This window comes from Pristiophorus japonicus, unplaced genomic scaffold, assembly GCF_044704955.1.
Source record: "Pristiophorus japonicus isolate sPriJap1 unplaced genomic scaffold, sPriJap1.hap1 HAP1_SCAFFOLD_404, whole genome shotgun sequence".
NCBI lineage: Eukaryota > Metazoa > Chordata > Chondrichthyes > Pristiophoridae > Pristiophorus > Pristiophorus japonicus.
Window position 1 is genome coordinate 186,135 of NW_027253915.1, and position 22,782 is coordinate 208,916.

At 44.7% G+C, this 22,782-nt stretch overlaps 18 non-coding genes across 18 annotated transcripts; all 18 read left to right on the plus strand.

The window, feature by feature from the left end:
* The first annotated feature begins 178 nt into the window (after positions 1–178).
* trnas-gcu (transfer RNA serine (anticodon GCU)) lies at positions 179–262 on the plus strand. The gene has a single exon. It is a non-coding gene; the product is annotated as a tRNA-Ser (tRNA).
* A 2,267-nt stretch (positions 263–2,529) lies between these two features.
* Positions 2,530–2,611, plus strand: trnas-gcu (transfer RNA serine (anticodon GCU)). The gene has a single exon. It is a non-coding gene; the product is annotated as a tRNA-Ser (tRNA).
* Positions 2,612–4,545: 1,934 nt separating this feature from the next.
* Positions 4,546–4,634, plus strand: trnar-ucg (transfer RNA arginine (anticodon UCG)). Its single transcript is given in 2 exon segments — positions 4,546–4,582; positions 4,599–4,634. It is a non-coding gene; the product is annotated as a tRNA-Arg (tRNA).
* A 244-nt stretch (positions 4,635–4,878) lies between these two features.
* trnas-gcu (transfer RNA serine (anticodon GCU)) lies at positions 4,879–4,960 on the plus strand. The gene has a single exon. It is a non-coding gene; the product is annotated as a tRNA-Ser (tRNA).
* A 1,934-nt stretch (positions 4,961–6,894) lies between these two features.
* Positions 6,895–6,983, plus strand: trnar-ucg (transfer RNA arginine (anticodon UCG)). Its single transcript is given in 2 exon segments — positions 6,895–6,931; positions 6,948–6,983. It is a non-coding gene; the product is annotated as a tRNA-Arg (tRNA).
* Positions 6,984–7,227: 244 nt separating this feature from the next.
* On the plus strand, positions 7,228–7,309 carry trnas-gcu (transfer RNA serine (anticodon GCU)). The gene has a single exon. It is a non-coding gene; the product is annotated as a tRNA-Ser (tRNA).
* Positions 7,310–9,243: 1,934 nt separating this feature from the next.
* On the plus strand, positions 9,244–9,332 carry trnar-ucg (transfer RNA arginine (anticodon UCG)). The gene is given in 2 exon segments: positions 9,244–9,280; positions 9,297–9,332. It is a non-coding gene; the product is annotated as a tRNA-Arg (tRNA).
* Positions 9,333–9,576: 244 nt separating this feature from the next.
* Positions 9,577–9,658, plus strand: trnas-gcu (transfer RNA serine (anticodon GCU)). The gene has a single exon. It is a non-coding gene; the product is annotated as a tRNA-Ser (tRNA).
* Positions 9,659–11,592: 1,934 nt separating this feature from the next.
* trnar-ucg (transfer RNA arginine (anticodon UCG)) lies at positions 11,593–11,681 on the plus strand. Its single transcript is given in 2 exon segments — positions 11,593–11,629; positions 11,646–11,681. It is a non-coding gene; the product is annotated as a tRNA-Arg (tRNA).
* A 244-nt stretch (positions 11,682–11,925) lies between these two features.
* trnas-gcu (transfer RNA serine (anticodon GCU)) lies at positions 11,926–12,007 on the plus strand. The gene has a single exon. It is a non-coding gene; the product is annotated as a tRNA-Ser (tRNA).
* Positions 12,008–13,941: 1,934 nt separating this feature from the next.
* Positions 13,942–14,030, plus strand: trnar-ucg (transfer RNA arginine (anticodon UCG)). Its single transcript is given in 2 exon segments — positions 13,942–13,978; positions 13,995–14,030. It is a non-coding gene; the product is annotated as a tRNA-Arg (tRNA).
* A 244-nt stretch (positions 14,031–14,274) lies between these two features.
* trnas-gcu (transfer RNA serine (anticodon GCU)) lies at positions 14,275–14,356 on the plus strand. Its single transcript has one exon. It is a non-coding gene; the product is annotated as a tRNA-Ser (tRNA).
* A 1,934-nt stretch (positions 14,357–16,290) lies between these two features.
* trnar-ucg (transfer RNA arginine (anticodon UCG)) lies at positions 16,291–16,379 on the plus strand. The gene is given in 2 exon segments: positions 16,291–16,327; positions 16,344–16,379. It is a non-coding gene; the product is annotated as a tRNA-Arg (tRNA).
* A 244-nt stretch (positions 16,380–16,623) lies between these two features.
* Positions 16,624–16,705, plus strand: trnas-gcu (transfer RNA serine (anticodon GCU)). The gene has a single exon. It is a non-coding gene; the product is annotated as a tRNA-Ser (tRNA).
* Positions 16,706–18,639: 1,934 nt separating this feature from the next.
* trnar-ucg (transfer RNA arginine (anticodon UCG)) lies at positions 18,640–18,728 on the plus strand. Its single transcript is given in 2 exon segments — positions 18,640–18,676; positions 18,693–18,728. It is a non-coding gene; the product is annotated as a tRNA-Arg (tRNA).
* A 244-nt stretch (positions 18,729–18,972) lies between these two features.
* Positions 18,973–19,054, plus strand: trnas-gcu (transfer RNA serine (anticodon GCU)). Its single transcript has one exon. It is a non-coding gene; the product is annotated as a tRNA-Ser (tRNA).
* A 1,934-nt stretch (positions 19,055–20,988) lies between these two features.
* On the plus strand, positions 20,989–21,077 carry trnar-ucg (transfer RNA arginine (anticodon UCG)). Its single transcript is given in 2 exon segments — positions 20,989–21,025; positions 21,042–21,077. It is a non-coding gene; the product is annotated as a tRNA-Arg (tRNA).
* Positions 21,078–21,321: 244 nt separating this feature from the next.
* trnas-gcu (transfer RNA serine (anticodon GCU)) lies at positions 21,322–21,403 on the plus strand. The gene has a single exon. It is a non-coding gene; the product is annotated as a tRNA-Ser (tRNA).
* Positions 21,404–22,782: the final 1,379 nt, after the last annotated feature.

The window sequence follows — 22,782 nt, forward strand, 5'->3', positions numbered from 1 at the left end:
CAGTCACTCACCTGAAGTGAAGGAAGGCTGTTTGCTGAAAGAATCTCATGGCAAGTTTTCATCATTGTCGATCTGCATGCACGGGCAGAGCAACCTGTGAAGTGGACTTTCTTGCACATTATTTCTGTTTGGATACAAAAAGCAGGAGATTGAATGGCTGACGATGTCTTATAGCAGAGACGAGGTGGCCGAGAGAGGTTAAGGCGATGGACTGCTAATCCATTGTGCTCTGCACGCATGGATTCGAATCCCATTCTCGTCGTCGTTGGCTTGCAGCTTTACCACTTTTTGACATTCACATTTAACCTCATCGCCAAATTCCCCTTTTACTTACAGGGATGCTGTACTTTCCTCATGTCATGTCTCAAATTAATAATATATTCGTCCAAAGGAGAACAGTTGCAGTACAATGGCGAGGGGCACTAATTAGATAGGTATCTGAGAGACAGCACATGCACGATGGGCCATAATATCATTTCTCACCACCGTCAGAATCTGAGAGCTGCGCTTTTCACTGTCGGCAGCTCGTTTTTCCACGGTTATTATTCTCCCTTCGGAATGATCCCATTTGAAATTCGAGAGGTCACGGGCCAAATCCCGGACGAGCCCCGCCATGTTTTACTCAAAATTCCGCTTCTAACAGCCGCTCGACATGTGAGAAAACAGACGTATTTCACGTTAAGACGTGTGATTTTACGCCGATGTTCCCTTAGCATCCAAATCCCAGAGCAAAGTGAAACCCGCCAAACCGAGTAAAGTTAAAATATCTCAGAGGTACTCGGCTCTGTGACTCGTTGGATAACCTAAAGCCTTGTTTGGTTCCGGCCGATACTTGATCAGTATATCTTCCTGTCTGTAGGCATAAGTTCAACTCAATTGGGATAAGCATACATTCAGCGTCAATCTCCACCTCTGCCCTGAATATGAGTGCGTCCTGTTTCTCTAGAGCTGAAAAGCTGAGAGAAGCTGCCTTTTGAATTCGTCCCTTGGCTGCCGAATTCAAAGCGGACAGGAAATTAATCCTGGCTGGCAAAGCTGCCTGGTCTGATTAAAAGGCGGTGATACCCTATATTGTAGGCATGTTCTCGTCTTCTGGCCTCATCATTAGGTTCAACGTATCGGATGATAAGCACCGCTCCCATTGTCTGGTAATGGTTCTGCTGTTCCCACTAACACCTCCTCTGGACCATCCTTTGTTACGTTATTGCCCGATTACCATCCACTTTGCCTTTCTCAATTGTGCCATGTATTATTTAATCACTCCTGCGTTCCGCTGTATCACAGACGTTCCCATTTGACCTTTCTCGCTGCCTATTTTTTCCAGGCGCTACTTTTGTTGAAAACATCTGTAATCTTTAACTTTTTCCTGAAATATCGGAATGATTATCCGACAGAACGTGAAACCGCATTCTTCCTCCACAAAATCTGCACGACCTGCCGAGTTTTACATATTTATCTGTTTTTATTCATTCTATTTCCGTGTCCCTTTTAAGGGATTTGCTGTCTGTCCGAGATCATTCTCTGTCTCTTTAAAATGGTGTGCTATCAGACCCTCATCATTCTGTGTCTGTTTAAAAGGGATGTGCTGTCTGTCCCGGAATTCCAATTTCAAATTTCAAAACCTGCCTTTGGAGGTTAAGGAATTTTAGTTTGTTTGTGTGTTTCAGACTGGGCTGGTGTTCCGTCCCTCACTCCTTCCTTCCTGCCTGTCTATCACCTGTGGCTTCAATAACAGTCTCTGCGCCGCGTGGTCCTGAGCCCCACTGCACAATTGTTTCAGGGATGATCGAAATCTCACTTTATTCTTTTAAAAGAGAACTGCTGTCAGTCAAGGGTCATTCTGCATCTGGGTAAAAGGGATGTCCTTGCAATACCGGATCATTCTGTGTCTGTTTAAATGGGCTGGTTGTCAGTTCCGGTTCATAATCTTTCCCTTTAAAACGGATTTTCTCATAAACCCGGGTCACCCTGTATTGTTTGAGAAGGAGTATGATTTCAGCTGCAATGACCGAATTGTTAAACTATAGTGTTCCCATTTACATTGGGGTTGCCTGCGCCGGTGCGCACCCAGATCGCAGTGCATCTGTTCATTCACTCGAAATATGCTCATCTTTTCCTAAATCCACTCCTTGATATTGCAGTTGCCCCGAATTTGCTCGCAATATACGCAACAAAACAATGAACGGTGCTGGCAGCGGCCGCGTGGCCTAATGGATAAGGCGTCTGACTTCGATTACAACCGCAAAGTTATCAGAAGATTGCAGGTTCGAGTCCTTCGGTGGTCAACTTAGCTCGCTACTGAAATTTTATATTCTTTGTTGTGATTCTGCTGAGAAACCAACCATCTCTTCCAGTCACTCACCTGAAGTGAAGGAAGGCTGTTTGCTGAAAGAATCTCATGGCAAGTTTTCATCATTGTCGATCTGCATGCATGGGCAGAGCAAGCTGTGAAGTGGACTTTCTTGCACGTTATTTCTGTTTGGATACAAAAAGCAGGAGATTGAATGGCTGACGATGTCTTATAGCAGAGACGAGGTGGCCGAGAGGTTAAGGCGATGGACTGCTAATCCATTGATCTCTGCACACATTGGTTCGAATCCCATTCTCGTCGTCGTTGGCTTGCAGCTTAACCACTTTTTGACATTCACATTTAACCTCATCGCCAAATTCCCCTTTTACTTACAGGGATGCTGTACTTTCCTCATGTCATGTCTCAAATTAATAATATATTCGTCCAAAGGAGAACAGTTGCAGTACAATGGCGAGGGGCACTAATTAGATAGGTATCTGAGAGACAGCACATGCACGATGGGCCATAATATCATTTCTCACCACCGTCAGAATCTGAGAGCTGCGCTTTTCACTGTCGGCAGCTCGTTTTTCCACGGTTATTATTCTCCCTTCGGAATGATCCCATTTGAAATTCGAGAGGTCACGGGCCAAATCCCGGACGAGCCCCGCCATGTTTTACTCAAAATTCCGCTTCTAACAGCCGCTCGACATGTGAGAAAACAGACGTATTTCACGTTAAGACGTGTGATTTTACGCCGATGTTCCCTTAGCATCCAAATCCCAGAGCAAAGTGAAACCCGCCAAACTGAGTAAAGTTAAAATATCTCAGAGGTACTCGGCTCTGTGACTCGTTGGATAACCTAAAGCCTTGTTTGGTTCCGGCCGATACTTGATCAGTATATCTTCCTGTCTGTAGGCATAAGTTCAACTCAATTGGGATAAGCATACATTCAGCGTCAATCTCCACCTCTGCCCTGAATATGAGTGCGTCCTGTTTCTCTAGAGCTGAAAAGCTGAGAGAAGCTGCCTTTTGAATTCGTCCCTTGGCTGCCGAATTCAAAGCGGACAGGAAATTAATCCTGGCTGGCAAAGCTGCCTGGTCTGATTAAAAGGCGGTGATACCCTATATTGTAGGCATGTTCTCGTCTTCTGGCCTCATCATTAGGTTCAACGTATCGGATGATAAGCACCGCTCCCATTGTCTGGTAATGGTTCTGCTGTTCCCACTAACACCTCCTCTGGACCATCCTTTGTTACGTTATTGCCCGATTACCATCCACTTTGCCTTTCTCAATTGTGCCATGTATTATTTAATCACTCCTGCGTTCCGCTGTATCACAGACGTTCCCATTTGACCTTTCTCGCTGCCTATTTTTTCCAGGCGCTACTTTTGTTGAAAACATCTGTAATCTTTAACTTTTTCCTGAAATATCGGAATGATTATCCGACAGAACGTGAAACCGCATTCTTCCTCCACAAAATCTCCACGACCTGCCGAGTTTTACATATTTATCTGTTTTTATTCATTCTATTTCCGTGTCCCTTTTAAGGGATTTGCTGTCTGTCCGAGATCATTCTCTGTCTCTTTAAAATGGTGTGCTATCAGACCCTCATCATTCTGTGTCTGTTTAAAAGGGATGTGCTGTCTGTCCCGGAATTCCAATTTCAAATTTCAAAACCTGCCTTTGGAGGTTAAGGAATTTTAGTTTGTTTGTGTGTTTCAGACTGGGCTGGTGTTCCGTCCCTCACTCCTTCCTTCCTGCCTGTCTATCACCTGTGGCTTCAATAACAGTCTCTGCGCCGCGTGGACCTGAGCCCCACTGCACAATTGTTTCAGGGATGATCGAAATCTCACTTTATTCTTTTAAAAGAGAACTGCTGTCAGTCAAGGGTCATTCTGCATCTGGGTAAAAGGGATGTCCTTGCAATACCGGATCATTCTGTGTCTGTTTAAATGGGCTGGTTGTCAGTTCCGGTTCATAATCTTTCCCTTTAAAACGGATTTTCTCATAAACCCGGGTCACCCTGTATTGTTTGAGAAGGAGTATGATTTCAGCTGCAATGACCGAATTGTTAAACTATAGTGTTCCCATTTACATTGGGGTTGCCTGCGCTGGTGCGCACCCAGATCGCAGTGCATCTGTTCATTCACTCGAAATATGCTCATCTTTTCCTAAATCCACTCCTTGATATTGCAGTTGCCCCGAATTTGCTCGCAATATACGCAACAAAACAATGAACGGTGCTGGCAGCGGCCGCGTGGCCTAATGGATAAGGCGTCTGACTTCGATTACAACCGCAAAGTTATCAGAAGATTGCAGGTTCGAGTCCTGCCGTGGTCAACTTCGCTCGCTACTGAAATTTTATATTCTTTGTTGTGATTCTGCTGAGAAACCAACCATCTCTTCCAGTCACTCACCTGAAGTGAAGGAAGGCTGTTTGCTGAAAGAATCTCATGGCAAGTTTTCATCATTGTCGATCTGCATGCATGGGCAGAGCAAGCTGTGAAGTGGACTTTCTTGCACATTATTTCTGTTTGGATACAAAAAGCAGGAGATTGAATGGCTGACGATGTCTTATAGCAGAGACGAGGTGGCCGAGAGGTTAAGGCGATGGACTGCTAATCCATTGATCTCTGCACACATTGGTTCGAATCCCATTCTCGTCGTCGTTGGCTTGCAGCTTAACCACTTTTTGACATTCACATTTCACCTCATCGCCAAATTCCCCTTTTACTTACAGGGATGCTGTACTTTCCTCATGTCATGTCTCAAATTAATAATATATTCGTCAAAAGGAGAACAGTTGCAGTACAATGGCGAGGGGCACTAATTAGATAGGTATCTGAGAGACAGCACATGCACGATGGGCCATAATATCATTTCTCACCACCGTCAGAATCTGAGAGCTGCGCTTTTCACTGTCGGCAGCTCGTTTTTCCACGGTTATTATTCTCCCTTCGGAATGATCCCATTTGAAATTCGAGAGGTCACGGGCCAAATCCCGGACGAGCCCCGCCATTTTTTACTCAAAATTCCGCTTCTAACAGCCGCTCGACATGTGAGAAAACAGACGTATTTCACGTTAAGACGTGTGATTTTACGCCGATGTTCCCTTAGCATCCAAATCCCAGAGCAAAGTGAAACCCGCCAAACTGAGTAAAGTTAAAATATCTCAGAGGTACTCGGCTCTGTGACTCGTTGGATAACCTAAAGCCTTGTTTGGTTCCGGCCGATACTTGATCAGTATATCTTCCTGTCTGTAGGCATAAGTTCAACTCAATTGGGATAAGCATACATTCAGCGTCAATCTCCACCTCTGCCCTGAATATGAGTGCGTCCTGTTTCTCTAGAGCTGAAAAGCTGAGAGAAGCTGCCTTTTGAATTCGTCCCTTGGCTGCCGAATTCAAAGCGGACAGGAAATTAATCCTGGCTGGCAAAGCTGCCTGGTCTGATTAAAAGGCGGTGATACCCTATATTGTAGGCATGTTCTCGTCTTCTGGCCTCATCATTAGGTTCAACGTATCGGATGATAAGCACCGCTCCCATTGTCTGGTAATGGTTCTGCTGTTCCCACTAACACCTCCTCTGGACCATCCTTTGTTACGTTATTGCCCGATTACCATCCACTTTGCCTTTCTCAATTGTGCCATGTATTATTTAATCACTCCTGCGTTCCGCTGTATCACAGACGTTCCCATTTGACCTTTCTCGCTGCCTATTTTTTCCAGGCGCTACTTTTGTTGAAAACATCTGTAATCTTTAACTTTTTCCTGAAATATCGGAATGATTATCCGACAGAACGTGAAACCGCATTCTTCCTCCACAAAATCTGCACGACCTGCCGAGTTTTACATATTTATCTGTTTTTATTCATTCTATTTCCGTGTCCCTTTTAAGGGATTTGCTGTCTGTCCGAGATCATTCTCTGTCTCTTTAAAATGGTGTGCTATCAGACCCTCATCATTCTGTGTCTGTTTAAAAGGGATGTGCTGTCTGTCCCGGAATTCCAATTTCAAATTTCAAAACCTGCCTTTGGAGGTTAAGGAATTTTAGTTTGTTTGTGTGTTTCAGACTGGGCTGGTGTTCCGTCCCTCACTCCTTCCTTCCTGCCTGTCTATCACCTGTGGCTTCAATAACAGTCTCTGCGCCGCGTGGTCCTGAGCCCCACTGCACAATTGTTTCAGGGATGATCGAAATCTCACTTTATTCTTTTAAAAGAGAACTGCTGTCAGTCAAGGGTCATTCTGCATCTGGGTAAAAGGGATGTCCTTGCAATACCGGATCATTCTGTGTCTGTTTAAATGGGCTGGTTGTCAGTTCCGGTTCATAATCTTTCCCTTTAAAACGGATTTTCTCATAAACCCGGGTCACCCTGTATTGTTTGAGAAGGAGTATGATTTCAGCTGCAATGACCGAATTGTTAAACTATAGTGTTCCCATTTACATTGGGGTTGCCTGCGCCGGTGCGCACCCAGATCGCAGTGCATCTGTTCATTCACTCGAAATATGCTCATCTTTTCCTAAATCCACTCCTTGATATTGCAGTTGCCCCGAATTTGCTCGCAATATACGCAACAAAACAATGAACGGTGCTGGCAGCGGCCGCGTGGCCTAATGGATAAGGCGTCTGACTTCGATTACAACCGCAAAGTTATCAGAAGATTGCAGGTTCGAGTCCTTCCGTGGTCAACTTAGCTCGCTACTGAAATTTTATATTCTTTGTTGTGATTCTGCTGAGAAACCAACCATCTCTTCCAGTCACTCACCTGAAGTGAAGGAAGGCTGTTTGCTGAAAGAATCTCATGGCAAGTTTTCATCATTGTCGATCTGCATGCATGGGCAGAGCAAGCTGTGAAGTGGACTTTCTTGCACGTTATTTCTGTTTGGATACAAAAAGCAGGAGATTGAATGGCTGACGATGTCTTATAGCAGAGACGAGGTGGCCGAGAGGTTAAGGCGATGGACTGCTAATCCATTGATCTCTGCACACATTGGTTCGAATCCCATTCTCGTCGTCGTTGGCTTGCAGCTTAACCACTTTTTGACATTCACATTTCACCTCATCGCCAAATTCCCCTTTTACTTACAGGGATGCTGTACTTTCCTCATGTCATGTCTCAAATTAATAATATATTCGTCAAAAGGAGAACAGTTGCAGTACAATGGCGAGGGGCACTAATTAGATAGGTATCTGAGAGACAGCACATGCACGATGGGCCATAATATCATTTCTCACCACCGTCAGAATCTGAGAGCTGCGCTGTTCACTGTCGGCAGCTCGTTTTTCCACGGTTATTATTCTCCCTTCGGAATGATCCCATTTGAAATTCGAGAGGTCACGGGCCAAATCCCGGACGAGCCCCGCCATGTTTTACTCAAAATTCCGCTTCTAACAGCCGCTCGACATGTGAGAAAACATACGTATTTCACGTTAAGACGTGTGATTTTACGCCGATGTTCCCTTAGCATCCAAATCCCAGAGCAAAGTGAAACCCGCCAAACTGAGTAAAGTTAAAATATCTCAGAGGTACTCGGCTCTGTGACTCGTTGGATAACCTAAAGCCTTGTTTGGTTCCGGCCGATACTTGATCAGTATATCTTCCTGTCTGTAGGCATAAGTTCAACTCAATTGGGATAAGCATACATTCAGCGTCAATCTCCACCTCTGCCCTGAATATGAGTGCGTCCTGTTTCTCTAGAGCTGAAAAGCTGAGAGAAGCTGCCTTTTGAATTCGTCCCTTGGCTGCCGAATTCAAAGCGGACAGGAAATTAATCCTGGCTGGCAAAGCTGCCTGGTCTGATTAAAAGGCGGTGATACCCTATATTGTAGGCATGTTCTCGTCTTCTGGCCTCATCATTAGGTTCAACGTATCGGATGATAAGCACCGCTCCCATTGTCTGGTAATGGTTCTGCTGTTCCCACTAACACCTCCTCTGGACCATCCTTTGTTACGTTATTGCCCGATTACCATCCACTTTGCCTTTCTCAATTGTGCCATGTATTATTTAATCACTCCTGCGTTCCGCTGTATCACAGACGTTCCCATTTGACCTTTCTCGCTGCCTATTTTTTCCAGGCGCTACTTTTGTTGAAAACATCTGTAATCTTTAACTTTTTCCTGAAATATCGGAATGATTATCCGACAGAACGTGAAACCGCATTCTTCCTCCACAAAATCTCCACGACCTGCCGAGTTTTACATATTTATCTGTTTTTATTCATTCTATTTCCGTGTCCCTTTTAAGGGATTTGCTGTCTGTCCGAGATCATTCTCTGTCTCTTTAAAATGGTGTGCTATCAGACCCTCATCATTCTGTGTCTGTTTAAAAGGGATGTGCTGTCTGTCCCGGAATTCCAATTTCAAATTTCAAAACCTGCCTTTGGAGGTTAAGGAATTTTAGTTTGTTTGTGTGTTTCAGACTGGGCTGGTGTTCCGTCCCTCACTCCTTCCTTCCTGCCTGTCTATCACCTGTGGCTTCAATAACAGTCTCTGCGCCGCGTGGACCTGAGCCCCACTGCACAATTGTTTCAGGGATGATCGAAATCTCACTTTATTCTTTTAAAAGAGAACTGCTGTCAGTCAAGGGTCATTCTGCATCTGGGTAAAAGGGATGTCCTTGCAATACCGGATCATTCTGTGTCTGTTTAAATGGGCTGGTTGTCAGTTCCGGTTCATAATCTTTCCCTTTAAAACGGATTTTCTCATAAACCCGGGTCACCCTGTATTGTTTGAGAAGGAGTATGATTTCAGCTGCAATGACCGAATTGTTAAACTATAGTGTTCCCATTTACATTGGGGTTGCCTGCGCTGGTGCGCACCCAGATCGCAGTGCATCTGTTCATTCACTCGAAATATGCTCATCTTTTCCTAAATCCACTCCTTGATATTGCAGTTGCCCCGAATTTGCTCGCAATATACGCAACAAAACAATGAACGGTGCTGGCAGCGGCCGCGTGGCCTAATGGATAAGGCGTCTGACTTCGATTACAACCGCAAAGTTATCAGAAGATTGCAGGTTCGAGTCCTTCCGTGGTCAACTTAGCTCGCTACTGAAATTTTATATTCTTTGTTGTGATTCTGCTGAGAAACCAACCATCTCTTCCAGTCACTCACCTGAAGTGAAGGAAGGCTGTTTGCTGAAAGAATCTCATGGCAAGTTTTCATCATTGTCGATCTGCATGCATGGGCAGAGCAAGCTGTGAAGTGGACTTTCTTGCACATTATTTCTGTTTGGATACAAAAAGCAGGAGATTGAATGGCTGACGATGTCTTATAGCAGAGACGAGGTGGCCGAGAGGTTAAGGCGATGGACTGCTAATCCATTGATCTCTGCACACATTGGTTCGAATCCCATTCTCGTCGTCGTTGGCTTGCAGCTTAACCACTTTTTGACATTCACATTTCACCTCATCGCCAAATTCCCCTTTTACTTACAGGGATGCTGTACTTTCCTCATGTCATGTCTCAAATTAATAATATATTCGTCAAAAGGAGAACTGTTGCAGTACAATGGCGAGGGGCACTAATTAGATAGGTATCTGAGAGACAGCACATGCACGATGGGCCATAATATCATTTCTCACCACCGTCAGAATCTGAGAGCTGCGCTTTTCACTGTCGGCAGCTCGTTTTTCCACGGTTATTATTCTCCCTTCGGAATGATCCCATTTGAAATTCGAGAGGTCACGGGCCAAATCCCGGACGAGCCCCGCCATTTTTTACTCAAAATTCCGCTTCTAACAGCCGCTCGACATGTGAGAAAACAGACGTATTTCACGTTAAGACGTGTGATTTTACGCCGATGTTCCCTTAGCATCCAAATCCCAGAGCAAAGTGAAACCCGCCAAACTGAGTAAAGTTAAAATATCTCAGAGGTACTCGGCTCTGTGACTCGTTGGATAACCTAAAGCCTTGTTTGGTTCCGGCCGATACTTGATCAGTATATCTTCCTGTCTGTAGGCATAAGTTCAACTCAATTGGGATAAGCATACATTCAGCGTCAATCTCCACCTCTGCCCTGAATATGAGTGCGTCCTGTTTCTCTAGAGCTGAAAAGCTGAGAGAAGCTGCCTTTTGAATTCGTCCCTTGGCTGCCGAATTCAAAGCGGACAGGAAATTAATCCTGGCTGGCAAAGCTGCCTGGTCTGATTAAAAGGCGGTGATACCCTATATTGTAGGCATGTTCTCGTCTTCTGGCCTCATCATTAGGTTCAACGTATCGGATGATAAGCACCGCTCCCATTGTCTGGTAATGGTTCTGCTGTTCCCACTAACACCTCCTCTGGACCATCCTTTGTTACGTTATTGCCCGATTACCATCCACTTTGCCTTTCTCAATTGTGCCATGTATTATTTAATCACTCCTGCGTTCCGCTGTATCACAGACGTTCCCATTTGACCTTTCTCGCTGCCTATTTTTTCCAGGCGCTACTTTTGTTGAAAACATCTGTAATCTTTAACTTTTTCCTGAAATATCGGAATGATTATCCGACAGAACGTGAAACCGCATTCTTCCTCCACAAAATCTCCACGACCTGCCGAGTTTTACATATTTATCTGTTTTTATTCATTCTATTTCCGTGTCCCTTTTAAGGGATTTGCTGTCTGTCCGAGATCATTCTCTGTCTCTTTAAAATGGTGTGCTATCAGACCCTCATCATTCTGTGTCTGTTTAAAAGGGATGTGCTGTCTGTCCCGGAATTCCAATTTCAAATTTCAAAACCTGCCTTTGGAGGTTAAGGAATTTTAGTTTGTTTGTGTGTTTCAGACTGGGCTGGTGTTCCGTCCCTCACTCCTTCCTTCCTGCCTGTCTATCACCTGTGGCTTCAATAACAGTCTCTGCGCCGCGTGGACCTGAGCCCCACTGCACAATTGTTTCAGGGATGATCGAAATCTCACTTTATTCTTTTAAAAGAGAACTGCTGTCAGTCAAGGGTCATTCTGCATCTGGGTAAAAGGGATGTCCTTGCAATACCGGATCATTCTGTGTCTGTTTAAATGGGCTGGTTGTCAGTTCCGGTTCATAATCTTTCCCTTTAAAACGGATTTTCTCATAAACCCGGGTCACCCTGTATTGTTTGAGAAGGAGTATGATTTCAGCTGCAATGACCGAATTGTTAAACTATAGTGTTCCCATTTACATTGGGGTTGCCTGCGCTGGTGCGCACCCAGATCGCAGTGCATCTGTTCATTCACTCGAAATATGCTCATCTTTTCCTAAATCCACTCCTTGATATTGCAGTTGCCCCGAATTTGCTCGCAATATACGCAACAAAACAATGAACGGTGCTGGCAGCGGCCGCGTGGCCTAATGGATAAGGCGTCTGACTTCGATTACAACCGCAAAGTTATCAGAAGATTGCAGGTTCGAGTCCTTCCGTGGTCAACTTAGCTCGCTACTGAAATTTTATATTCTTTGTTGTGATTCTGCTGAGAAACCAACCATCTCTTCCAGTCACTCACCTGAAGTGAAGGAAGGCTGTTTGCTGAAAGAATCTCATGGCAAGTTTTCATCATTGTCGATCTGCATGCATGGGCAGAGCAAGCTGTGAAGTGGACTTTCTTGCACATTATTTCTGTTTGGATACAAAAAGCAGGAGATTGAATGGCTGACGATGTCTTATAGCAGAGACGAGGTGGCCGAGAGGTTAAGGCGATGGACTGCTAATCCATTGATCTCTGCACACATTGGTTCGAATCCCATTCTCGTCGTCGTTGGCTTGCAGCTTAACCACTTTTTGACATTCACATTTCACCTCATCGCCAAATTCCCCTTTTACTTACAGGGATGCTGTACTTTCCTCATGTCATGTCTCAAATTAATAATATATTCGTCAAAAGGAGAACTGTTGCAGTACAATGGCGAGGGGCACTAATTAGATAGGTATCTGAGAGACAGCACATGCACGATGGGCCATAATATCATTTCTCACCACCGTCAGAATCTGAGAGCTGCGCTTTTCACTGTCGGCAGCTCGTTTTTCCACGGTTATTATTCTCCCTTCGGAATGATCCCATTTGAAATTCGAGAGGTCACGGGCCAAATCCCGGACGAGCCCCGCCATTTTTTACTCAAAATTCCGCTTCTAACAGCCGCTCGACATGTGAGAAAACAGACGTATTTCACGTTAAGACGTGTGATTTTACGCCGATGTTCCCTTAGCATCCAAATCCCAGAGCAAAGTGAAACCCGCCAAACTGAGTAAAGTTAAAATATCTCAGAGGTACTCGGCTCTGTGACTCGTTGGATAACCTAAAGCCTTGTTTGGTTCCGGCCGATACTTGATCAGTATATCTTCCTGTCTGTAGGCATAAGTTCAACTCAATTGGGATAAGCATACATTCAGCGTCAATCTCCACCTCTGCCCTGAATATGAGTGCGTCCTGTTTCTCTAGAGCTGAAAAGCTGAGAGAAGCTGCCTTTTGAATTCGTCCCTTGGCTGCCGAATTCAAAGCGGACAGGAAATTAATCCTGGCTGGCAAAGCTGCCTGGTCTGATTAAAAGGCGGTGATACCCTATATTGTAGGCATGTTCTCGTCTTCTGGCCTCATCATTAGGTTCAACGTATCGGATGATAAGCACCGCTCCCATTGTCTGGTAATGGTTCTGCTGTTCCCACTAACACCTCCTCTGGACCATCCTTTGTTACGTTATTGCCCGATTACCATCCACTTTGCCTTTCTCAATTGTGCCATGTATTATTTAATCACTCCTGCGTTCCGCTGTATCACAGACGTTCCCATTTGACCTTTCTCGCTGCCTATTTTTTCCAGGCGCTACTTTTGTTGAAAACATCTGTAATCTTTAACTTTTTCCTGAAATATCGGAATGATTATCCGACAGAACGTGAAACCGCATTCTTCCTCCACAAAATCTCCACGACCTGCCGAGTTTTACATATTTATCTGTTTTTATTCATTCTATTTCCGTGTCCCTTTTAAGGGATTTGCTGTCTGTCCGAGATCATTCTCTGTCTCTTTAAAATGGTGTGCTATCAGACCCTCATCATTCTGTGTCTGTTTAAAAGGGATGTGCTGTCTGTCCCGGAATTCCAATTTCAAATTTCAAAACCTGCCTTTGGAGGTTAAGGAATTTTAGTTTGTTTGTGTGTTTCAGACTGGGCTGGTGTTCCGTCCCTCACTCCTTCCTTCCTGCCTGTCTATCACCTGTGGCTTCAATAACAGTCTCTGCGCCGCGTGGACCTGAGCCCCACTGCACAATTGTTTCAGGGATGATCGAAATCTCACTTTATTCTTTTAAAAGAGAACTGCTGTCAGTCAAGGGTCATTCTGCATCTGGGTAAAAGGGATGTCCTTGCAATACCGGATCATTCTGTGTCTGTTTAAATGGGCTGGTTGTCAGTTCCGGTTCATAATCTTTCCCTTTAAAACGGATTTTCTCATAAACCCGGGTCACCCTGTATTGTTTGAGAAGGAGTATGATTTCAGCTGCAATGACCGAATTGTTAAACTATAGTGTTCCCATTTACATTGGGGTTGCCTGCGCTGGTGCGCACCCAGATCGCAGTGCATCTGTTCATTCACTCGAAATATGCTCATCTTTTCCTAAATCCACTCCTTGATATTGCAGTTGCCCCGAATTTGCTCGCAATATACGCAACAAAACAATGAACGGTGCTGGCAGCGGCCGCGTGGCCTAATGGATAAGGCGTCTGACTTCGATTACAACCGCAAAGTTATCAGAAGATTGCAGGTTCGAGTCCTTCCGTGGTCAACTTAGCTCGCTACTGAAATTTTATATTCTTTGTTGTGATTCTGCTGAGAAACCAACCATCTCTTCCAGTCACTCACCTGAAGTGAAGGAAGGCTGTTTGCTGAAAGAATCTCATGGCAAGTTTTCATCATTGTCGATCTGCATGCATGGGCAGAGCAAGCTGTGAAGTGGACTTTCTTGCACATTATTTCTGTTTGGATACAAAAAGCAGGAGATTGAATGGCTGACGATGTCTTATAGCAGAGACGAGGTGGCCGAGAGGTTAAGGCGATGGACTGCTAATCCATTGATCTCTGCACACATTGGTTCGAATCCCATTCTCGTCGTCGTTGGCTTGCAGCTTAACCACTTTTTGACATTCACATTTCACCTCATCGCCAAATTCCCCTTTTACTTACAGGGATGCTGTACTTTCCTCATGTCATGTCTCAAATTAATAATATATTCGTCAAAAGGAGAACTGTTGCAGTACAATGGCGAGGGGCACTAATTAGATAGGTATCTGAGAGACAGCACATGCACGATGGGCCATAATATCATTTCTCACCACCGTCAGAATCTGAGAGCTGCGCTTTTCACTGTCGGCAGCTCGTTTTTCCACGGTTATTATTCTCCCTTCGGAATGATACCATTTGAAATTCGAGAGGTCACGGGCCAAATCCCGGACGAGCCCCGCCATTTTTTACTCAAAATTCCGCTTCTAACAGCCGCTCGACATGTGAGAAAACAGACGTATTTCACGTTAAGACGTGTGATTTTACGCCGATGTTCCCTTAGCATCCAAATCCCAGAGCAAAGTGAAACCCGCCAAACTGAGTAAAGTTAAAATATCTCAGAGGTACTCGGCTCTGTGACTCGTTGGATAACCTAAAGCCTTGTTTGGTTCCGGCCGATACTTGATCAGTATATCTTCCTGTCTGTAGGCATAAGTTCAACTCAATTGGGATAAGCATACATTCAGCGTCAATCTCCACCTCTGCCCTGAATATGAGTGCGTCCTGTTTCTCTAGAGCTGAAAAGCTGAGAGAAGCTGCCTTTTGAATTCGTCCCTTGGCTGCCGAATTCAAAGCGGACAGGAAATTAATCCTGGCTGGCAAAGCTGCCTGGTCTGATTAAAAGGCGGTGATACCCTATATTGTAGGCATGTTCTCGTCTTCTGGCCTCATCATTAGGTTCAACGTATCGGATGATAAGCACCGCTCCCATTGTCTGGTAATGGTTCTGCTGTTCCCACTAACACCTCCTCTGGACCATCCTTTGTTACGTTATTGCCCGATTACCATCCACTTTGCCTTTCTCAATTGTGCCATGTATTATTTAATCACTCCTGCGTTCCGCTGTATCACAGACGTTCCCATTTGACCTTTCTCGCTGCCTATTTTTTCCAGGCGCTACTTTTGTTGAAAACATCTGTAATCTTTAACTTTTTCCTGAAATATCGGAATGATTATCCGACAGAACGTGAAACCGCATTCTTCCTCCACAAAATCTGCACGACCTGCCGAGTTTTACATATTTATCTGTTTTTATTCATTCTATTTCCGTGTCTCTTTTAAGGGATTTGCTGTCTGTCCGAGATCATTCTCTGTCTCTTTAAAATGGTGTGCTATCAGACCCTCATCATTCTGTGTCTGTTTAAAAGGGATGTGCTGTCTGTCCCGGAATTCCAATTTCAAATTTCAAAACCTGCCTTTGGAGGTTAAGGAATTTTAGTTTGTTTGTGTGTTTCAGACTGGGCTGGTGTTCCGTCCCTCACTCCTTCCTTCCTGCCTGTCTATCACCTGTGGCTTCAATAACAGTCTCTGCGCCGCGTGGACCTGAGCCCCACTGCACAATTGTTTCAGGGATGATCGAAATCTCACTTTATTCTTTTAAAAGAGAACTGCTGTCAGTCAAGGGTCATTCTGCATCTGGGTAAAAGGGATGTCCTTGCAATACCGGATCATTCTGTGTCTGTTTAAATGGGCTGGTTGTCAGTTCCGGTTCATAATCTTTCCCTTTAAAACGGATTTTCTCATAAACCCGGGTCACCCTGTATTGTTTGAGAAGGAGTATGATTTCAGCTGCAATGACCGAATTGTTAAACTATAGTGTTCCCATTTACATTGGGGTTGCCTGCGCTGGTGCGCACCCAGATCGCAGTGCATCTGTTCATTCACTCGAAATATGCTCATCTTTTCCTAAATCCACTCCTTGATATTGCAGTTGCCCCGAATTTGCTCGCAATATACGCAACAAAACAATGAACGGTGCTGGCAGCGGCCGCGTGGCCTAATGGATAAGGCGTCTGACTTCGATTACAACCGCAAAGTTATCAGAAGATTGCAGGTTCGAGTCCTTCCGTGGTCAACTTAGCTCGCTACTGAAATTTTATATTCTTTGTTGTGATTCTGCTGAGAAACCAACCATCTCTTCCAGTCACTCACCTGAAGTGAAGGAAGGCTGTTTGCTGAAAGAATCTCATGGCAAGTTTTCATCATTGTCGATCTGCATGCATGGGCAGAGCAAGCTGTGAAGTGGACTTTCTTGCACATTATTTCTGTTTGGATACAAAAAGCAGGAGATTGAATGGCTGACGATGTCTTATAGCAGAGACGAGGTGGCCGAGAGGTTAAGGCGATGGACTGCTAATCCATTGATCTCTGCACACATTGGTTCGAATCCCATTCTCGTCGTCGTTGGCTTGCAGCTTAACCACTTTTTGACATTCACATTTCACCTCATCGCCAAATTCCCCTTTTACTTACAGGGATGCTGTACTTTCCTCATGTCATGTCTCAAATTAATAATATATTCGTCAAAAGGAGAACAGTTGCAGTACAATGGCGAGGGGCACTAATTAGATAGGTATCTGAGAGACAGCACATGCACGATGGGCCATAATATCATTTCTCACCACCGTCAGAATCTGAGAGCTGCGCTTTTCACTGTCGGCAGCTCGTTTTTCCACGGTTATTATTCTCCCTTCGGAATGATCCCATTTGAAATTCGAGAGGTCACGGGCCAAATCCCGGACGAGCCCCGCCATTTTTTACTCAAAATTCCGCTTCTAACAGCCGCTCGACATGTGAGAAAACAGACGTATTTCACGTTAAGACGTGTGATTTTACGCCGATGTTCCCTTAGCATCCAAATCCCAGAGCAAAGTGAAACCCGCCAAACTGAGTAAAGTTAAAATATCTCAGAGGTACTCGGCTCTGTGACTCGTTGGATAACCTAAAGCCTTGTTTGGTTCCGGCCGATACTTGATCAGTATATCTTCCTGTCTGTAGGCATAAGTTCAACTCAATTGGGATAAGCATACATTCAGCGTCAATCTCCACCTCTGCCCTGAATATGAGTGCGTCCTGTTTCTCTAGAGCTGAAAAGCTGAGAGAAGCTGCCTTTTGAATTCGTCCCTTGGCTGCCGAATTCAAAGCGGACAGGAAATTAATCCTGGCTGGCAAAGCTGCCTGGTCTGATTAAAAGGCGGTGATACCCTATATTGTAGGCATGTTCTCGTCTTCTGGCCTCATCATTAGGTTCAACGTATCGGATGATAAGCACCGCTCCCATTGTCTGGTAATGGTTCTGCTGTTCCCACTAACACCTCCTCTGGACCATCCTTTGTTACGTTATTGCCCGATTACCATCCACTTTGCCTTTCTCAATTGTGCCATGTATTATTTAATCACTCCTGCGTTCCGCTGTATCACAGACGTTCCCATTTGACCTTTCTCGCTGCCTATTTTTTCCAGGCGCTACTTTTGTTGAAAACATCTGTAATCTTTAACTTTTTCCTGAAATATCGGAATGATTATCCGACAGAACGTGAAACCGCATTCTTCCTCCACAAAATCTGCACGACCTGCCGAGTTTTACATATTTATCTGTTTTTATTCATTCTATTTCCGTGTCCCTTTTAAGGGATTTGCTGTCTGTCCGAGATCATTCTCTGTCTCTTTAAAATGGTGTGCTATCAGACCCTCATCATTCTGTGTCTGTTTAAAAGGGATGTGCTGTCTGTCCCGGAATTCCAATTTCAAATTTCAAAACCTGCCTTTGGAGGTTAAGGAATTTTAGTTTGTTTGTGTGTTTCAGACTGGGCTGGTGTTCCGTCCCTCACTCCTTCCTTCCTGCCTGTCTATCACCTGTGGCTTCAATAACAGTCTCTGCGCCGCGTGGTCCTGAGCCCCACTGCACAATTGTTTCAGGGATGATCGAAATCTCACTTTATTCTTTTAAAAGAGAACTGCTGTCAGTCAAGGGTCATTCTGCATCTGGGTAAAAGGGATGTCCTTGCAATACCGGATCATTCTGTGTCTGTTTAAATGGGCTGGTTGTCAGTTCCGGTTCATAATCTTTCCCTTTAAAACGGATTTTCTCATAAACCCGGGTCACCCTGTATTGTTTGAGAAGGAGTATGATTTCAGCTGCAATGACCGAATTGTTAAACTATAGTGTTCCCATTTACATTGGGGTTGCCTGCGCCGGTGCGCACCCAGATCGCAGTGCATCTGTTCATTCACTCGAAATATGCTCATCTTTTCCTAAATCCACTCCTTGATATTGCAGTTGCCCCGAATTTGCTCGCAATATACGCAACAAAACAATGAACGGTGCTGGCAGCGGCCGCGTGGCCTAATGGATAAGGCGTCTGACTTCGATTACAACCGCAAAGTTATCAGAAGATTGCAGGTTCGAGTCCTTCCGTGGTCAACTTAGCTCGCTACTGAAATTTTATATTCTTTGTTGTGATTCTGCTGAGAAACCAACCATCTCTTCCAGTCACTCACCTGAAGTGCAGGAAGGCTGTTTGCTGAAAGAATCTCATGGCAAGTTTTCATCATTGTCGATCTGCATGCATGGGCAGAGCAAGCTGTGAAGTGGACTTTCTTGCACATTATTTCTGTTTGGATACAAAAAGCAGGAGATTGAATGGCTGACGATGTCTTATAGCAGAGACGAGGTGGCCGAGAGGTTAAGGCGATGGACTGCTAATCCATTGATCTCTGCACACATTGGTTCGAATCCCATTCTCGTCGTCGTTGGCTTGCAGCTTAACCCCTTTTTGACATTCACATTTCACCTCATCGCCAAATTCCCCTTTTACTTACAGGGATGCTGTACTTTCCTCATGTCATGTCTCAAATTAATAATATATTCGTCAAAAGGAGAACAGTTGCAGTACAATGGCGAGGGGCACTAATTAGATAGGTATCTGAGAGACAGCACATGCACGATGGGCCATAATATCATTTCTCACCACCGTCAGAATCTGAGAGCTGCGCTTTTCACTGTCGGCAGCTCGTTTTTCCACGGTTATTATTCTCCCTTCGGAATGATCCCATTTGAAATTCGAGAGGTCACGGGCCAAATCCCGGACGAGCCCCGCCATGTTTTACTCAAAATTCCGCTTCTAACAGCCGCTCGACATGTGAGAAAACAGACGTATTTCACGTTAAGACGTGTGATTTTACGCCGATGTTCCCTTAGCATCCAAATCCCAGAGCAAAGTGAAACCCGCCAAACTGAGTAAAGTTAAAATATCTCAGAGGTACTCGGCTCTGTGACTCGTTGGATAACCTAAAGCCTTCTTTGGTTCCGGCCGATACTTGATCAGTATATCTTCCTGTCTGTAGGCATAAGTTCAACTCAATTGGGATAAGCATACATTCAGCGTCAATCTCCACCTCTGCCCTGAATATGAGTGCGTCCTGTTTCTCTAGAGCTGAAAAGCTGAGAGAAGCTGCCTTTTGAATTCGTCCCTTGGCTGCCGAATTCAAAGCGGACAGGAAATTAATCCTGGCTGGCAAAGCTGCCTGGTCTGATTAAAAGGCGGTGATACCCTATATTGTAGGCATGTTCTCGTCTTCTGGCCTCATCATTAGGTTCAACGTATCGGATGATAAGCACCGCTCCCATTGTCTGGTAATGGTTCTGCTGTTCCCACTAACACCTCCTCTGGACCATCCTTTGTTACGTTATTGCCCGATTACCATCCACTTTGCCTTTCTCAATTGTGCCATGTATTATTTAATCACTCCTGCGTTCCGCTGTATCACAGACGTTCCCATTTGACCTTTCACGCTGCCTATTTTTTCCAGGCGCTACGTTTGTTGAAAACATCTGTAATCTTTAACTTTTTCCTGAAATATCGGAATGATTATCCGACAGAACGTGAAACCGCATTCTTCCTCCACAAAATCTGCACGACCTGCCGAGTTTTACATATTTATCTGTTTTTATTCATTCTATTTCCGTGTCCCTTTTAAGGGATTTGAAGTCTGTCCGAGATCATTCTCTGTCTCTGTAAAATGGTGTGCTATCAGACCCTCATCATTCTGTGTCTGTTTAAAAGGGATGTGCTGTCTGTCCCGGAATTCCAATTTCAAATTTCAAAACCTGCCTTTGGAGGTTAAGGAATTTTAGTTTGTTTGTGTGTTTCAGACTGGGCTGGTGTTCCGTCCCTCACTCCTTCCTTCCTGCCTGTCTATCACCTGTGGCTTCAATAACAGTCTCTGCGCCGCGTGGTCCTGAGCCCCACTGCACAATTGTTTCAGGGATGATCGAAATCTCACTTTATTCTTTTAAAAGAGAACTGCTGTCAGTCAAGGGTCATTCTGCATCTGGGTAAAAGGGATGTCCTTGCAATACCGGATCATTCTGTGTCTGTTTAAATGGGCTGGTTGTCAGTTCCGGTTCATAATCTTTCCCTTTAAAACGGATTTTCTCATAAACCCGGGTCACCCTGTATTGTTTGAGAAGGAGTATGATTTCAGCTGCAATGACCGAATTGTTAAACTATAGTGTTCCCATTTACATTGGGGTTGCCTGCGCCGGTGCGCACCCAGATCGCAGTGCATCTGTTCATTCACTCGAAATATGCTCATCTTTTCCTAAATCCACTCCTTGATATTGCAGTTGCCCCGAATTTGCTCGCAATATACGCAACAAAACAATGAACGGTGCTGGCAGCGGCCGCGTGGCCTAATGGATAAGGCGTCTGACTTCGATTACAACCGCAAAGTTATCAGAAGATTGCAGGTTCGAGTCCTTCCGTGGTCAACTTAGCTCGCTACTGAAATTTTATATTCTTTGTTGTGATTCTGCTGAGAAACCAACCATCTCTTCCAGTCACTCACCTGAAGTGAAGGAAGGCTGTTTGCTGAAAGAATCTCATGGCAAGTTTTCATCATTGTCGATCTGCATGCATGGGCAGAGCAAGCTGTGAAGTGGACTTTCTTGCACATTATTTCTGTTTGGATACAAAAAGCAGGAGATTGAATGGCTGACGATGTCTTATAGCAGAGACGAGGTGGCCGAGAGGTTAAGGCGATGGACTGCTAATCCATTGATCTCTGCACACATTGGTTCGAATCCCATTCTCGTCGTCGTTGGCTTGCAGCTTAACCACTTTTTGACATTCACATTTCACCTCATCGCCAAATTCCCCTTTTACTTACAGGGATGCTGTACTTTCCTCATGTCATGTCTCAAATTAATAATATATTCGTCAAAAGGAGAACAGTTGCAGTACAATGGCGAGGGGCACTAATTAGATAGGTATCTGAGAGACAGCACATGCACGATGGGCCATAATATCATTTCTCACCACCGTCAGAATCTGAGAGCTGCGCTTTTCACTGTCGGCAGCTCGTTTTTCCACGGTTATTATTCTCCCTTCGGAATGATCCCATTTGAAATTCGAGAGGTCACGGGCCAAATCCCGGACGAGCCCCGCCATGTTTTACTCAAAATTCCGCTTCTAACAGCCGCTCGACATGTGAGAAAACAGACGTATTTCACGTTAAGACGTGTGATTTTACGCCGATGTTCCCTTAGCATCCAAATCCCAGAGCAAAGTGAAACCCGCCAAACTGAGTAAAGTTAAAATATCTCAGAGGTACTCGGCTCTGTGACTCGTTGGATAACCTAAAGCCTTCTTTGGTTCCGGCCGATACTTGATCAGTATATCTTCCTGTCTGTAGGCATAAGTTCAACTCAATTGGGATAAGCATACATTCAGCGTCAATCTCCACCTCTGCCCTGAATATGAGTGCGTCCTGTTTCTCTAGAGCTGAAAAGCTGAGAGAAGCTGCCTTTTGAATTCGTCCCTTGGCTGCCGAATTCAAAGCGGACAGGAAATTAATCCTGGCTGGCAAAGCTGCCTGGTCTGATTAAAAGGCGGTGATACCCTATATTGTAGGCATGTTCTCGTCTTCTGGCCTCATCATTAGGTTCAACGTATCGGATGATAAGCACCGCTCCCATTGTCTGGTAATGGTTCTGCTGTTCCCACTAACACCTCCTCTGGACCATCCTTTGTTACGTTATTGCCCGATTACCATCCACTTTGCCTTTCTCAATTGTGCCATGTATTATTTAATCACTCCTGCGTTCCGCTGTATCACAGACGTTCCCATTTGACCTTTCTCGCTGCCTATTTTTTCCAGGCGCTACTTTTGTTGAAAACATCTGTAATCTTTAACTTTTTCCTGAAATATCGGAATGATTATCCGACAGAACGTGAAACCGCATTCTTCCTCCACAAAATCTGCACGACCTGCCGAGTTTTACATATTTATCTGTTTTTATTCATTCTATTTCCGTGTCCCTTTTAAGGGATTTGAAGTCTGTCCGAGATCATTCTCTGTCTCTGTAAAATGGTGTGCTATCAGACCCTCATCATTCTGTGTCTGTTTAAAAGGGATGTGCTGTCTGTCCCGGAATTCCAATTTCAAATTTCAAAACCTGCCTTTGGAGGTTAAGG